Genomic DNA, 18052 nt, shown 5'->3' on the forward strand with positions numbered 1-18052 from the left:
TGCACATAAGGTTCAAGGAAATGTATTAAAAATTAAATGTAATAATCAAATAAAAATATATTTGTTACTTCACAGATTTATATGGGAGAATAAAGTTATTTACATGTTCTATATCCTTTCAGTTACCCAAAGACCAAGTTCGAATAAATTTATTTTTTGTTTCAGACCATTGAAGACAAATGATTAAAAAACAATTACAATTACAGAGTTAAATTACTACTGCAACTACTAGCAGTTTAAAAAAAAGAAGTTCTAATTTTGAGAAAGTAACAAATCTACTTTCAAAGTGTGTAATACTATTAGATGAAGGGCTAGAAAAACTGAGAAAATAGGGACTTAACTGCTGAGTAGGAGACATTTTTGATAGGTAGACAACTAAGACCTTTCCCTATCACTAATGTAAAATTAGATTATTTCTACTCTTACTCCATACTTAATGTAGTTTCTCTTTGGTTTTCTTTGTTTTGTTTCTTCAGTGTGGAAAGCAATAAATTTACCTTGAGACTTCTGAAGCTTTATAAAAGTTAGGCAGCAAGAAGAGTAGGCAAAGATTCTTCTGCCTACAATTATCAAGAAGCTGAACAGAGCATGTCAATTGTGTCTGTCCTAGATGACCGTTCATGTCTAGTTACTATTGTCCAAGGAAAGAGGCCATGAGGTCATCTGGTCTCTGACATTTCATTCTATAGGCCTCCATTTCCCCTTTAATAGGCTCCCAAATTTCATATATGCTATTGTAAGGTTGCTTCCTCTCATCAATCTGCATGATATCCTTGACTTGAAGAAGGTGAGCTTCCTCTGCATTTAATGCCTTTTTCAATTTTTCATGTTTCTTTTCCTCATCATCACTCTCTGAGCTGCTCTTTCAGTGCTTCTTATTTTTCTTCTTCTTTTTCACCTCTTTTAGTTTTTCCTGGTGCATCTCCATGAAGGTTTGAGGATTTTTTTCATAGGTTCTTCTCCAGTTATATCATTTGTAATACATTCCTCTGGTAAGCTTTTTTCCACAGTACCAGTGATCAAACTCAGGACCTTGTGCTTGCAAGGCAGGCATAGCACCACTGAGATGAATCCCCGGCCCTTACATTCCTCTGAATTAATAATCTCCTTCCTAACTTCCCCTGTATAATAGGAATACTTGAAAAATGAGTGGCAGCATTTGTATCCCCATCTGCCCACTTTCCAGTTAGATTCCCCAGATATGTATGTGATTATTGATCTTCACATGTTCCTCGTACTTGGAGCAGGAAATAGCCCACTTCTGTCCTTTAATGACTGTGCCATGTCCTAAACACTCCACATAGTCTTCAGTCTGAGCTAAGAGCAATTCACCTGGTGATGCAACCAAGTATTCTTGACCACCATACTTTCCAGGATGCTCTCTTTCTGCTGTTCTTTAAAAAAATTTTTTTTAATTTGAAGGACTTATAAAACAGATCTAGCTTTGTAGGATCTGCCTGCAGATGAACTTCAGATCCTTTGTTATAGACTTCCCAAGCAAACAACTGTGTCTGAGCCATTGAAATAGTATCTCCTGTTTATCTATCGAAGTTATCTCCAGCGTAACTCGCTTCATCTGAATTCTCTCTCATTGCTCTGGTTTTTGGATCATAATAGGAAGAATTTGGATCCAATTTCTCAAGTATTTTGCAATATCTTCTTGAATCCTGAGATTCAGCCCCATAATTCATCTGAGTCAAAACTCTGTCCAGGCATGTCAATGTCATCTGGATATTTATCTTCATCCTCATTTTCACTATTAGGATCTTTTTCCATCTGAGAATTTGGTTCCTTTTCTCCCCACCAGTATTTTGGAGAATTAGCTTGTTCTACTAATTTTCCTGAGGCTAATTCTTCTTAGAGTTTCTAGGCTTTCAATGTTCGTTTTGCCAGATCAACTTTGGCATACTCTTCCACAATTTTTCATGTGTCCTTTTGGATTATAGCCACCCTGCAGATCTCTCTTTCCATTGTAGTCAAACATCAACTGAGGCTGGATGTGTTCATCTGAAGCTGTATTAGTGCCTGTAAATTTGGCTCCAACTCACCTTGGTCTCTCAAAGTAGCCTGTCTTTTTGTGTGTCATGGCCCGACAATTTTCACATGCTCCTTTGTGGAACTTAGTACTTATGGAATTCTCTTTCATACTTTTCTTGTACCATTCTCCAGATCAGTTGAATTGCTTTTGTTTTTCTAGTTGTGGTCTCTGATGCTTTAGGTCTTTTTGATGGATCATTATACCATGGCACTGATAAAATATACCGAGGAATATGAGAATTGATGTCTTTTCATTCTTCACCAACTTCTGCAGGAGCATTGCCCAATTTTTGCTGTTCTTCTAACTCCTCCTTCTTTCTCCAGTCCCCTCTGGTCATCTTTGGTTTCTCCAAATTCATTTCTTTGGACTCTGATGGGGTTGCTGCCATTAACTGTATCCACAGCTGCTGCCCACCTGATGTCCGGCTTTCTCCCAGTTCAGCTGCAGAGACTTCAAAACCATCCGATGTGAAGGCAGTCAAGCCATAAATTTTTACTTCTGGGCTTTCTGCCTTCTCTCAGCAGCCACTGTGGGTAGCTTCCCTCTTCTGTTATTTTTTAAAAAATTATTAGTACAAACTTGCATTACATAGTGATTACATTTGGTTTGGGTGTTTGGTACATATACATATTGCATCTTGATCATTTTAACCCCCCCCGTCCCTCTGTCCTTCCTTCTCCCTCTTTCTCAAAATTTCCTTTCCATCTCTACCAAGACTACTTCCCTGTTTCTTAACACGGCTATTTTGCTTTTAAAATTCTTTATAGTTTGGGTCTCTCATATTAGAGATACCACATGATATTTAAACTATTGAGACTGACTTATTTCACTTAGCATTATGGTCTTAATATCCATCCATTTTCCTACAAATGACTCAAAATTATCCTTTTTATGTCTGAATGAGATTTTTGTAAGAATTTGACTTTATTTTTCCTGCCAAAGGAAATAGTCAACACAATATTTAATTTTTTGAGCAATCTCCTCTAATTTCTCTGTTCAAAAGTGGCCTGTTTGCCATGAAAGTGGATATTGTCTCCATAGAAATACTGGCAGTGTAAAATTTCTAACTCCTCTGTAGGACTTTGAGTTCTCCCAAGGCAGAAATGATGTGTTACTCATCTTTTTATTTATCCCCAATGCCTAGCACATAGGAAATAGTGTTTGTTTGAATTGCATCTAAATTAGCACTGGGGCTAGAGAGTAAGATTCCAAGAGGGCACAAATGTTGCCAGCCAATTGCAGTGAAAGCTGCCAAACATATAATCTATGAGCTGAGAGGCTGGGGTCACCCCATTCCTTGCGGCGAGGGCCTCCAAATCTGTCAGATGTCAGTTTCATTTGCAAATCTAGGTGTTCAGATGGAAGGTTGGATTTTTCTTCATTAAACTTGTCATTCCCCAAGGTGGGGCTCTGACAGGAACCCAGTGAGATGTCAAACTGAGACAGCTGTTGCCAAACCTGGTGGAGGCATTTCAGACAGCTGGGGATACAGCTGCTGCCCCGGACTTCATGTGTAGCAGCCTTTCATCTTTAAGGAGGTCAAAATGCTTAACAAACAAATGGCGATATTGAAGCAGCCACAATACAATGGAGACAGAATTGGATGAGTTAGGTCACATGGATTTGGGTCTCAATTGTATTTCCTATTAGCTGTGTGACTTTGAACAAATTATGTCACCCTTCTGAGCCTAATTTTTTTTTTACTCATAATATTATTGTGAAGACTGAATGAGACAATGTACACAGAAATGTTTTATATACTGTAGAGCACAGTTCCCATATTAGGTCTAACTAGAGTATATTAAAATTGTATTTAGTCATTATAATACATGTACATGTGCACACACACAGTAAGTACAGAATGATGTGAGGGTTAATTGTATGTGTCAATTGACTGGGCTTTGGGTGCCTAGATATTTGAGCAAATATTATTTTAGATATATCTATGAAGGTTTTTCTGGATGAGACTAACCTTTGAATTTGTATACTGAATAAAGCAGACTGTCTTTCCTAATGTATGCAGGCTTCGTCCAATCAATTGATGATCTGAATAGAACAACAACAACAAAAGATAAATAAGAGGGAACTCTTGGTGCCTGACTGTTTGAGCTGGAACATAGGTCCTTCCTTGCTTTTGTAGTGAAATGAAACAATCGGCTCTTATGGGTCTCAGGACTTTGGACTTAGTCTGGAACTACATTATTGGTACTTATAGGGCTCCAGCCTGCCAACTGCAGCTCTTGGAACTTCTCAGCCTTCCCAACTATATGAGCCAATTCCTCGTATTATTTCTCTATCATGTCTTACTTTATCTATCTATTCCTCTATCTCTTACTGGCTTTGTTTCTCTGGAGAACCCTAATACAAATGATCAGGTTGATACATATTGGATCCCTATTGAATGTCCAGCTTTCTCCTTGAAACTGTGATAGATGCAAAAGATTATATTCAGTTGCATGACTTTAAGTGGTTTGCCAGCTATTTGGAAGACAAAGCCAATTTTCCTCACTCTCCATATTTTTTTAGTGGAGAAGAAATTTCTAGCTCACAACCATGGTAGAATATTTTTTCCTGCTTCTTATTCTTCTCAAGAGGAGGAAGAACTTACACGATTAGTGAGCTGGGAAAAGGGGATTGAGCAGATGGCTCAGCACCTTTTTGCTTCTCTCTTCCTGAAGTGTAGATTATGGGGAATGCTGCATTCTATATTTGGTACAGGGATTGAACTTGGGACCTTGCACTTGCAAGGCAGGTGCCGGAACCACTGAGCTAAATCCCTGGCCCCTAATGCTGCATTCTTTACTCTGACACAAAGTAAGACTGTGGATGTGATGGGATGGAGCCAGCAATGGTTTCTCAGCTCTCTCTGACTAGATAGGTAAGTTCTGCAGGAAAGTATTGGGAAGTGCATTATACATTGGCACTTAATGTCAGTTCCTACTCTTGATCCTGTCCTAAATGTTTCCTTCTTTAAATCTTCATGGTCTAAATCTTTTTCAATTTTTTGGAGAAGAATTTGTCACTGTGTCATAGGGTTGATTTACCCCTGGATCCAATTACCTTCCCAAATCTGAACTAGTGCAATGCCTTGGGTATTCTGCAAGGCTCTCCAGGTGGGCTTGTCACTCTAAATCCTACAGAGCCATTTAGAATGGACTTTAGGTGTGATTCTGTTCTGTCTCCATCGATGTGAGTTGCTGAGATGCTTCTTTATTTTTGGTTTAGAATACTGTTAGGTTAGGGTTGGTATTCTTTGTGTTTTTCCTACTCCGGATTTATTAAGAATTTTGGGTATGTAAAACAGAGTTTTTCACAAATTTTGAATGTTTTGGATTATTACCATCAAATATTTTTTCCTGTATCCATCAGAGAAACAGAATCAATAGGATAGATAATATAATGTGTGTATAAAAGGATTTATTGTAAGGATTTGGCTTGCATGATTTTGGGGCCTGTCTAGGCAAGCCTGAAATCCATTGGGAAGACCATCAAGAAAGGCAGGCTGGAAGTTCTTGGCAGGAATGCCATTGTTGTCCACAGGCAAAGTATCCTCTTCCTCAGGGAAATCTGAATTCTGTTCTGAAAGCTTTTCTACTAACTGGATAAGACCTTTCCAGATTATTCAAAACAATTTCCTTTACATCCATGTGTTATAAATGCTAATTACATCTACAAAAGACCTTCATAACAACACCTACTTCGATTAACTGTGCATCATAGCCTAGCTGAGTTGATACATAAAATTGAGCATTATATGCTTCTTTCTCTGCTCACTTTCTAGGACTCTAGTTACATGTATATTGAAACATTTGACATTGCCCTACAAATTTCAGAGGGTCTGATAATTTTTTATTCATTTTTGTCTTTTTATTAGTTAGGTTGGATTTTTTTGTCTTAGACTGTTTAGGCGATTATAAAAGTATCATAAACTGGGTAGCTTATAAACAACAGAAATTTATTTCTTACAGTTCTGGAGGCTGGGAATCCAAGATCAGAGTGCTCATGGATTTAGTGTCTGGTGAGGGCCTCATAGACAGCCATCTTCTCACTCTAACTTCACAAGGCAGAAAAGGCAATGGTTCTTCTTGGGGCTCTTTTATAAGCATACTAATCACATTCATAAACATTCTCTGTTCCCATGACCTAATCACCCCCAAGGGTCCCACCTCCTATACCGTCACTGTAGGGGTGCAGATTTCATCAAATGAATTTTGCAGTGATATAAACATTTAGCTCAGTGGTGGTGAATCTTTTAGAGAAGAGTGCCCAAACTGCAACCCCAAACCCACTTATTTATCACGAAGTGCAAACACTACAGAAACCTGAATACCAAGGTTTTAGTTTAGAAAAAACAACTCATGCATTAACATCTTTTATCTTAAAAGAAAAACAACACTCATGTCAGGTTCGCCACCACTGGTTTAGACCATACCAACTTTTACTGACATTTCTTTAAGATAATTAATTGTTCCATCTCAAATCTGCTACCAATTCCGCCCAGTCAATGTTTTGTTACAGTCGTACTTTTCAGTTTTAGATTTTATATTTGGTTCTTTTTTATAGTTTCTTTTTATCTGCTGAGGTTCTCTATTTCTTTACTCATAACCAGCACATATTTTTTAGTTTCTCAAACAGTTTATTTTAATACTTTGAACATAGTTATAATAATTGCTTCAAATTCTTTATTTCCTAAATTTGGGTCCACTGTAAGTCAATTTCTATTTACATTTTTCCTTGCACATGTTTTCTGTTTTCTTTTTTCTTTGCATGTCTGGTTATTAATGGTTGAAAACTGGACATTGTAGGTAGTACATTGTGGATAATTCATTGCAAACTGTGACTTCTGATTTGTTTTTCTGTATTTGAGTTTTGTTTAGGAGGCAGATAACTTGCCTGGACTCAAACTGTGAAATATGTTTTCCTTGCAGTATGCAGGCATTGCTGTCTTTGTTCATTTTTTAAAAGGCTGGATCCCTAGTGATCTTGCCAGTACTTCTGTAGTTTAACACTTTCAGCCAATGAATTGGACAAAATTAATTCTCAGACACTTCAAGGCAGTAGTTCCAGTGCTATGTGTGGGTTGAGGAATTATTAAAAAATCAGCAAATTCATAAGTCTCCCTATGCTTTCAGTTTTTGTCAGGCTGTCTGGAATCTCCTGTGTGTATATGTAATTTAGCAGACAACCAGGGAACTATGGAGAGTTTATTTCATCACTTCCAAAATCCCTTAAATTTTTAGCTTGCTCTGCTACTTTCTCTAGTGTTATCATCTTTAACTGTCAGAACCATGTCTGAGAGCCCAGTAAAGGCTGAGGTGGAGGGAGTGGGAACACCTCCAGGCCAGAAGGTTACACCAATTCATTATTCTTACCTAATTCTGAGAAAGTTTTTCTTTTTCTCATTTTCTTTTCTCTTTTTCTTCTTCTCCTCTTTTACCTTCTCCTTCTTTTTCTTTTTTTATGAGTAAACTTCCTTTCCTTCTTCTTGAGTCATTGCCTATCTGCTTACCTTTGGTTTTCAGTCCCATAAAATGGTTGATTTCAGTGATTTTGTTCATTTTCACATTTGTTTTCTATGAAGGGTAATTTCTTGCTTTCTTCCTTTTGTCATTACTAGAAGTAATTCTCCTGAAATATTTTTTTCTTTATCTGAAAGTCTGGCTTAGATGTCCCAACTCTTTCATACAATGTTCCCTTTTGGTAATGTATTTGCAAAGCCAGCTTTACTATCCTGAAGTAAAACTCAGAGTTAATATAAATTAACCACACAGATAATTTCAAAATATTAATATAATGCCCTAACTTTAATATAAAGGAACTACTTAAGTAATTTGATAAAAATTTTAAATATATTTCTATCTCTATTTCCAATATGGTTTGTATCCAGATGGCCCAAAGAACATCATGTACTCATAAGCAGGGATTTTGCAAGGTGACTGGATTATTGGGGCAATATAGCTGCTTTGTTGTTACGAAGTGAGACCTGGTTGGAAGAGGCTAGTCACTGGGGCATGACCTGGAAGACTGCATCTCTCTTCCCAGCTCCTCCTTGACTCTCTGGTTGGTTGGTCTTTCTTTCTTTCTTTCTTTCTTTCTTTCTTTCTTTCTTTCTTTCTTTCTTTCTTTCTTTCTTTCTTCCTTCCTTCCTTCCTTCCTTCCTTCCTTCCTTCCTTTGTACTGGGGATCAAACTTGAGTCCTTGAGCTTGTGCAGCAGGCGGCAAAACCACTGAGCTAAATCCCCAGCCCCTTGCTCTCTGCTTTCTGTCTGCCATGCTGTCCTGCCTTGGAGCCAGCTGACTGTGGACTAAAACATGAGCCAAAATAAGCCTCTCCTTCCTTAACTTGTTGGTGTGACTAAGAAGTGACTAAGACCATCTATGTGTATCTCTATTTCTATCTATTAAGATTTTTTTTAATTAAAAATTATTACACATGTAAAAGTTCACATGCAGTTTAAAGAGTAATATGAAGTGAATACTCAGACACACCTCATTCAAGTTAAGGAACAGAACACTAGTAATTTGAAGTTCTATGAGCCTTTTTAAAGTTGTGTCCCATTTCCTGCTATATGTAAAGTCTAAAATATAAAAAAAATTACATATTGTTATGTAAAGATTTAAAAACATGCATAAAATGATAAATTCTAGACAGTGATTACCTCTAGAAAGGGGATTGGGTTGGGATACACAGGGATTTCAACTATATTTGTAAGGTTTTATTTCCTAGTGATGCCATATAAATGAGGCAAAATGTTAAGATCCAATTAGGTGTTTGATGTATTATTCCCAGAGACCATACAGGCAAAACTAGCATGATGGACTAACTATGCAAGTTCTGGTTCAGATCCAATTTTGGTTGAATGAATTACCAACCGTAGAAACTATATAACTCAAGCTCTTTGTGTTCAGTTTTCCTCCTCTGTAAAATGGTGATAATAACATACTTCGTAGTACTGTTGTTGAGACTGCATTAATTACTTTATGGAAGGCATTGGAACAGTATTTAGTATGTAACAAGCACTTAGTAAGTGTTAGGTATTTGCATTATTAGTGGTAACTTTTATGTATTTTATAAATTTTTCTCAAGAAACTATAAATACATGCACAAATACTATAAACTCCAAAATTATAGGTAGATAATAATTTATTTGAAACCCTTGGGTCAGACGTGTTTCAGAGTGGAGAATTTTTTTTTCAGTTGGACAAAATGTATTTGTTATTTTAGCGAAGACACTCATCGCAGTTGTTTCTCTCTCCTCATCTTGACCTTGGATTAGTGTTTTATTTGGGTCAAGAAAAGAGTATGTAGGAGAGGGTTGTTATTTTAACAAACAGTAAAATGGATAAAAATGAATAGTTTGCCTACATCAGTGTAAGTTAAAGTTAAATTCATGCATCGTGATATAATGAAATCATATAAAAATGAATAATTCTGTATACATTTCCATTGTTTTACTTGGGGCTTAATCTAAACTTCAATGTAAAAGAACAACTTAATAGGCATATGTGCAGGTTTCTTCTCTGGAGTTACTACTACCTATTAAAAGAGATCAGCAAGTAACTACCACCAATAAAATGGTATGAAGCTGCCTCCAAATTTAACATTGTAGGAATTCTGAAGGAAATCATTTTTCTTTTGTCTGTGACTATGCTTTCAAAGATGTGTTTAACTGTCACATTAAAAAAGTACACATGCCATACAAAAATATAAATCAAACACTCTACAATACACAAATCTAACAGTATATGTGATGAGCAATTCTGTAAAATGTGTTTGAAGAAGCATTTTCTTTCCTTTTATTTTCAGTAACTTCAACTTCCTTTTTTGGTCTTCATTGTTTAAATATTTCTTTTTATTTTTTATTTTAATGTAATACAAGTAGATATTAATAAAGAAAGTATAAAAACAGTTCTATGAAAACATTTTTTCATAACAAATGATTAGAGAATAACAATGTTAAATATACTGTGTATCACAATTGTAAAAGAATATATTTTCAACTGTTAATCTATCTCTCATTTTCTAATAATACTATACATTTTTGCATAAAACATTTAAATTATTAACAAAGTATCTCACACTTGGTATAATTTTGAATAATTTCTTCCTATTTCATAATATCTATTATATATTTTGGTGTTTATTTATACTTTCAGTTTCTCACACCAGAGAGACAATGCAATATTTACATGTGTGTCCAATTTATTTCTCTTAAGAGTATGGTCTGAAGGTGCATCCATTTACCTAGGAATGTCTCAAGTTTATCTTTCTTTATGGCTGAATAGTACTCCATTATATTAAAAAAAACCACATCTTTTTTATCCATTCATTGGTTTGATGAGCATTTAGGTTGTTTCCAAGATTTAGCTATTACAAACTGTGCCACTATATGTATGGCATGTGCATATATCACTGTGGTATGATGCTTTTAATTCTTTTGGGAAGATACCCAGATAGGGGATAGCTAAGTCTAATGGGACCTCTAATCCTAGTTTTTTGAAGAATCTCCATACTGGTTTCTACAGTGGTTGCACCAGTCTACACTCCCACCAGCAGTGGAGAAGGATTCCTTTTCCCTAGAGCCCTGCCAGCATTTGTTGTTAGTTGATTTCTTAATAACAGTCATTCTTTGGCACGGCACGGAGTATCACAATCCCTGGCTTGAAATTACACTACAGAGCTACAGTGATAAAAACAGCATGGTACTGGCAAAAAAACAGACCTGAGGATCAGTGGAACAGATTAGAAGATGCAAAAAGAACCCCAAACACACTCAGCCACCTCATCTTTGACAAAGGGGCCAAACATCTTCACTGGAAGAAAGATAGCCTTTAATAAATGGTGCTGGAAAAATTGGCTTTCTACATGCCAAAGGCTAAAACTAGACCTATGTCTTTCACCATGCACTAAACTAAAATCAAAATGGATCAAAGATATAATATTAAAACAGAAACACTAAATTTTCTTGGAGAGAGAATAGGTAAAATGCTTGAGGACACAGGTGTAGGCAAAAACTTCATGAACAAAACCCAGACCACATGGGAAATACAATTGGGAACAATAATTGGGATTTCATCTTATTAAAAAGATTTTGTGGGCCAGGGATTTAGCTCAGTGGTACCACCACCTGCCTCTCAAGTGCAAGGGCCTGAGTTTGATCCCTGGTACCAAAAAAAAAAAAAAAAAGCTTTTGTACAGCAAAAGAAATCACCAACAGAGTAAAAAGACAACTCTGTGGGAAAAAATTTTAGCCAGTGGTTCCTCAGACAAAAGACCAATATCTAGAACATATAAAGAATTGGAAAAAAACCAGACCCCCCCCCCCAAATTTAAAGACCCAATCCAAAAATGGCCATCTGAGATGAATACACACTTCTCAGATGAAGAAGTAAAAATGGCAAATAAATAACATGAAAAAATGTTCAACACCACTGGTCATTCGAGAAATGCAAATTAAAACAAAGCTGAAATTCCATCTTACATCTTTTGAGAGGCCACTATCAGTATGTGTATACTTAAACTAAATAATTGTTCTAATAAGACATCCTGTCATGAGTTCAATTCAAATAGGATTTAACAACTTATTACTGTAGATGTGTGGACGAAGTTACAGAAAATGCATCTTATTGTTTTCCATCTTCAAACAATATTAAAATTTTTTTGGTGTTTATACCTTTTAAAAAATAAAAACCAGCCTTAAACTTAAATGGTATGTACATTTAAATTTTTGATGGTGGTTTGTATTTTAAAATAAACAGCTTCCTTATGATTAGCCTCAAGTTCTGGTGGAAATGTTTACAGGAACTAGCTAATAAACAAAGACCAAGAGAAGCACATTCAAAATACTGATTTACTTTGGTAGCAAATGGCTGTCCTTTGAAGACTAATGAAGCTAGACAAGACCATTAAGGTGAAATGGGCTATTTCAAATATTCAATATGTCCAATTAATTTTTTTAAAAAATTATTTTTTGTAAAAGAGCTAAGCATCTGTATCCACTGATAGTAATGCAATACCTAATATATGATGACTTGAAACAAACAAACAAAAATGTCCATAAGGAAAAAAATACTCTATTTTAATTTTCTCTAAATTTACTTTCAGTTAATAGTCCAGCAATATTTTCCTTTCAATACAATACTCCCCTTTTCTCTATAAGGCTGTTCCTGGCAGCCAGTCTAGGTAACAAGGGAGTTAATTTAGGAGTAACTGCTTGCAGTTTTAAATAGACAATAACTGCTACCCTCTTAATGTGTTAATAGTTGTGTCTAAAAAATATGCAGTTCTTAAAAAGGTACCATTTCTTATTTCTTATCTGTAACTTCTGGAAAGTATTCACATGGAACTACAAAATTAGCAAATGTCTTGAAATCTGTATATAAAATATAAATTACCTCTAATTTCAAACCCTCACTTATTAGTGTACTACTCAATCTTTAAAAAAAATGAAAAAGAAAAAAATTGGCTCTAAAGATAGTCTTATACTGTTCTTTAAAAAAGGGAACTATTCAGAGCTGGGCATGGTGGCACATGCCTGTAATCCCAGCACTTGGGAGGCTGAGGCAGGAGGATTGCCATGAGTTCAAGGTCAGCCTGAACCATATAACAAGGCCCTCTCTCAAAAAACAATAACACCCCCCTCACCCCCCCACCCCCCCGCAAAACACAGCCCAATTCAAAACACATCATTTATTTGCCTTGGTCATGGACAATTCCAAGGTAAGATTTTACAGTTCATTACCATAGCTTCTGGTTATCAGAAAACCCAAACTTTCCTTTATTGAAAGAGTTTGATCTGGCTGGTGGTGGTGTATCCCTTCCAATATTCTTCATCCTCTTCTTCACTTCTGGAGGCATTTCCTCTGGTTCACTATCTTCATCTTCATTAAAAGCTGCTGCTACTGAAAGGGTTTTTGGAGCAGGAGTTGGAACAGTTTCTTTAGGCTTACTTGACCCAAGTTTGAAGGTTATAGCAGATGCTCTCTTTGTTGTGTGAAACCTATGGCAAATCCAAACTTGGAGATCTCTGTATGCTTTGTTGGGAAGTCTGCAGCTGCTTCACCAGCCGATCGCTTCTCGCTGCTGGAGCTGGAGCTTTCCCCTCCATTACTGGAAGAAACAGTCTTAGTTTTCAGTTTTTCTGCTTCTTCTTCTTCAGGTTCTTGGTGGCTCCAGCCCACTTCGGCTTCTCAGGCTTCTCCTCTCCCACCTTTCCGTCCGCCATTTTCCCTGCGTCGGCCTCCCCTGCAGCCACTCCCTAGAATTTTTGACTGTGTGTTGTGCAGCAACATCAGTGATGGCAAACATCTTATGATTTTTTGCATGGAAAATTAGGAATATTCAGTAAGTGAAATAAATAAAAAATTTAAAAAGCTTCATGTTAGTTCAAGTGAGGTTTTACTGCCAAATAAAGATGGTGCAAACTTCCCAAATACTTTCAGTTTCAGAATATTTTGGATTTTAAATTTCATATGAAGGTTTGCCGACCTTTACATGAGGTAGATCTACAAATACTGAAATGGAAAAATGAGGCATATTTTTGAGTACTAAACTACATACGTAATAGTATCTGGCAACCCACAAACAATATATTATACAATCTCTTTACATTTTTGTTTTTGGTTTTTGGTACTAAGAATTGAACTCAGAGACTTGTACTTGCTGGGCAGATGCTGCACCGCTGAGCTGCATTCCTGGCCCACAGTCTCTTTACATTTATAAAGAAGTCTACATGCATTCTGGCACACATACATGGTATTGAAAGTAGACTGGAAAGACACCCACCAAAGTGTTGAGAGTGATCACCTCTGGAAAAGGGAATTGCCAACTTTTTCCTCCGTAAGCTTCTTTATTTGAATCATCTATAAAAAGGCATTCACATATTTATTTAAATTGCTTGTAAGAGAAAATCAAAGCAGAATTGTGCAAAACTTGAGAGGTCTGTATCTAAATCAATGAACTTGAGGATGTTTTTGAGGATGAACTTGAGGATGGATGTTTTTGAGCTGAGTAGTAACAGCAGGTTCAGGAGAAAGTATATTGAAACTGTATGGTTTGAATTTACATAAGGAAAGAAGAGACACCCAGGATCAATCTGTGTAAGTTTTCCACTTCAGTTCCAGCCTCAGAATCAAAACAGTGCTATCTGAATTACTCTTCCAGTGTTTGTAGCTCATGAATTGTTCTGTGGTAACAATAGAAATGAACATAAAGGGCTTCTTAGCTTCTATGGGATACCTGTAATGTTTCTGTGTCACAGAAGGCAAGGAAAGAGAAGAATTTCAGAAAGGAACTGGCCAATAGGGTTGTGTGAGTATTCCACCTTTATCTTTGTCCAGTCTGTTCTCCACACAGCAGCCAGAGTGATCTTTTAAAAGCATAAACCTGTGGACTAGGGATGGGATGTAGCTCATTGTAGAGTGCTTGCCTAGCATGGGAAAGGCCCTGGATTTGATCTTCAGCAATGAAAGAAAAAAGAAAAACCACAAATCTGGTTGAGCCACTACTTTTATGCTTTTTTAGGATCTATCTGAGTAGCACTGGTGAAGGAGAATCCAAGGCTCCCTGAGGTTATATTTCCCTTCTATTCCTCTGCTGGAAGAAGCTGACTTGAGAAGGAGATGCTGACAAAGCAGAGAGCAGTAAAAATGAACAACAGAAAGAGGAAAGAAAAAGATAACCGAAAAGAGAACTAATAGCATTTAAGTCCTAAAAGCCTGGTCTGCCACAGCTCTTTCCAAACTTAGAATCCGGAATAATACCCCTCCCCTTCAGTGTTGTATTCCTCAGGACATGTGATGGGCTCAGATTTTATCTGTGCTGGAAACATACTTGAATTGCTGCATTGGGGAGGTTCATGTAGTTTTATGGGATCTAAAGTTTCTAGTATGTCTTACATAAAGAATGCTGCAGAACTGAAGGAGAAGGACTTGGAGGCAACTCAAGGTGCCATTATATCTAAATCTTAATGCTTATCAGGAGGTGACTCAAAGTGCTATCACATCTAAATCTTCATGTGATCTTGTCACTGCAGTAGTTGTTAGAGCTGCTTCTCATTATTCTTGTTCCCTTTTCAATCATCTTTCTCCTTGGCGTTGGACATAGCCAGCCATGTGCTTTGTTTGATGAACAGAATGCAAATGGAAATGACATGTGCTACTTCTGGACAGAATTTTCAGTGACTAACGTGTAATTTGCACTTTTCCTTCTTGCTACCTTGAGGAGGATGGAAGTACTTGTTGAGATGATGCCTCTATCACTTGAATGATTACAATAGGCTGCTGCTAATGCACTTTGGTCATATAGGTGAGAAATAACATTCAAGTCACTGAAATTTGGCAGGTACATGTTATTATTGTAAAGCCTATCCTATCCTCATTGATACAACCACTAAAAAGTTGGGCATTGTAAGTTCTAGAAGCTTTGACTTTGGACTTGAGAATCTATAGTGAAGATAATTATGGAGATTATAGAAATAAGGATTTCCATGATTTGCAAAAGAATCATTTCTCTCAGCTACCTCAGATTTTGTAGACCCTGCATTACTTTATTGGTAGTCTGCTAATTACTCCTTTCAAACCCACCTGAAAGTCCTCTATAAGATCTTATATTGCTTCATTGTTTCTGATATTATTCTTGGTGACCTCTTATCTTTATCAAACTTTTTGCATTATTAACTCCTCCAGTAAAATTCCATTTGGATACACTCAAACCATGGACCACTAGATTTTTATAAAGAAAAGGCTTCTAGCCCTCAGAACTATCTATTTATGTTGGTTTAGTGTATTTTACTTTAGTCTTTGAGCCAAACTCATTCTAAAGAAACTGCTGTCTGGATTTTTAGGCCAAAATTTTTACTTGTAGAGCACATGGACATTAGGAATATTTATTACATTATTTGTTGGAAGTAAGCTATATAAATAAGATTTCCAATAGATTTGGGGTGAATTGTACTCACTCAGTTTAAGGGATAGAAGTTTGAAATTATATCCTAATCTACATTGCATTTATAACTAATCTACATATCCTAATCTACATGCATTTATAGCTTTTATATCTTACATATGTATATATAAAATCACTGCATTAGGTCACCTTATGATAATTAGAATTTCTTTATTTCTAGTAGTTGTACTGTATAAGTAATTCAAACTAGGATTATTCAATTTCCCCAAATTCAACATATAGATTTTGGTATTTATCTTATTTATTATTGCTTATTATGAAAAAGACCTACTTTTGTCCATGTGTGTGTGTGTGTGTGTGTGTGTGTGTGTGTGCGCGTGCGCGCGCGTGAGCGCGCACACACAGACTGGGGGATGAAACCCAGAATCTTATGCATGCTAAACATATATATGCTACCACTGAGCTACATACACCCCAGGTTCTGCATACTTAAGTATATTTTGATCTAAGGATATTGGGAACAGCTCCATCCATCTGGGACCTTTGCAATGTTTCAGACAAGATCCCACAAGAAGGTGAACTAATCAGATGATATCCTTAAAGATTAGTGACTTCAGCCTAGAGATGAAGTTCAAATCTGTGGATAATTGTATGTGTGTCTTGAATTTAAAGCTGAGTTTGAAAGATTATATTGTCAATCACATGATACAAGAGGCTATCATAAAGCTGATAAGATTCTTTTTTTGAGACAAGCTCTCACTGTGTTTCCTAGACTGGTCTCAAACTCCTGGGCACAAGTGATCCCTCTGCCTCAGCTTCCCAAGTAGCTGGAACTACAGGCATACCACCATGCTTGGCTACAAAGTCAATACAATTTTTGTGATTCTGTGAGTCAGATTGTCTTTGGTCTCATTATCCAGGGAACCTAGGGATGTCACAGCTAGTAAGGGGAAAGGAAATCCCAGAAGTTGTAACACTATTGATCATTGTGCAGAACAATCTTGTGCAGAAATCTGGCAAGAATAATATGACTGTAGCATTTATTGACCTTCTATTGGTCTGTGACTCTAAGTAGCATGAGCTCAGTATAGACATTACATTATTGATGTCCTACAAAACTTGCATTTTAATACCTCTCAAGAATTCAGGATTGATAGGAACAGTCTTATATCCTAATGATCTGAAACTGTAGATAAAAATAGTTGGCTGCCCTCCTGGAACAGGAGAGTAACTGTCCTCCGGGGTGCTGATGAAATGGTTTTTAATGTCATGGCCCCAAAGTGGCCTCAGTAATTGGTTCTGTGTAATTAACCATTGTCAGTGCTTTTAATGCAAAGTATTCCAGGGCTAATGTCCAACCACTGGCAGATATTCCTCCAAATTCAACTGATTTAATAAATAAAACAAAACAAAAACAATAATCACAATAATACAGAATCCAAGTCCATTTTACAAATACAGTTCTTTAGTTTTAGGGGAGACTAATTCATCCATTTAAATTCACTGGAAAGTCATTTGATTAACCAATATATTATTGAGTGTCTTTAAAAGAACTATGGAGATTACTATTAATAATCTACTTTGTATATTTTCTAGTTCAGAATAATAACAAACATGCTTGGTGGTACATAACTTTGTGTGGAGGGATCCAGGCCACTTAATGAAGAAAAAATTAGCTTTGCTAGTAGGTTCATCTCCATATGCATCTTGGCCAGGCTCTTCAAATTTTTTTTTTTTCTGGTACCAGAGAGCGAATTCAGGGCCTTTGCACTTGCAAGGCAACCATGGCACCACTGAGCTAAATCCTTGGCCCCTTGGCCCTTCATTTTTTAATATAGTGCAATACTATTATTCCCTATTCAAGTATGTCTTCACACAGTAGCTTGCTGGATATGGTACTCCATGTTTCGTTACACCATGTGCATTTCTTTCCACATACAACTGTGTTCAGTATTGTCATGTTGGTAGCTTAAAATTGATCATTGAGGTAGTATTCATACTAGCATTTCTCACTGAGGGACATTTTGTTCCCTAGGGGACATTTGGAAATGTCTTTGACATTTTGTTTGTACAACTTAGTGTGTGTGTTGGGACTTACTATTGACATC

At 36.5% G+C, this 18052-nt stretch overlaps 2 protein-coding genes and 1 pseudogene across 3 annotated transcripts in view; 1 reads left to right on the plus strand and 2 right to left on the minus strand.

The window, feature by feature from the left end:
* Nucleotides 1–18052, minus strand: part of Slc44a1 (solute carrier family 44 member 1) — a 487317-nt gene that overhangs the window by 255745 nt on the left and 213520 nt on the right. The gene's annotated exons all lie outside the window — the stretch shown is intronic.
* The window catches only part of LOC110350015 (uncharacterized), a 77513-nt gene that overhangs the window by 10476 nt on the left and 48985 nt on the right, over nucleotides 1–18052 (plus strand). The window lies entirely within an intron of this gene.
* Nucleotides 632–2457, minus strand: LOC101716247 (pre-mRNA-splicing factor SLU7-like; annotated as a pseudogene).

The sequence above is a fragment of the Heterocephalus glaber genome, unplaced genomic scaffold (assembly GCF_053883595.1).
Source record: "Heterocephalus glaber isolate CG9 unplaced genomic scaffold, H.glaber_assembly_v1.0 deba00001481, whole genome shotgun sequence".
Lineage (NCBI taxonomy): Eukaryota > Metazoa > Chordata > Mammalia > Rodentia > Bathyergidae > Heterocephalus > Heterocephalus glaber.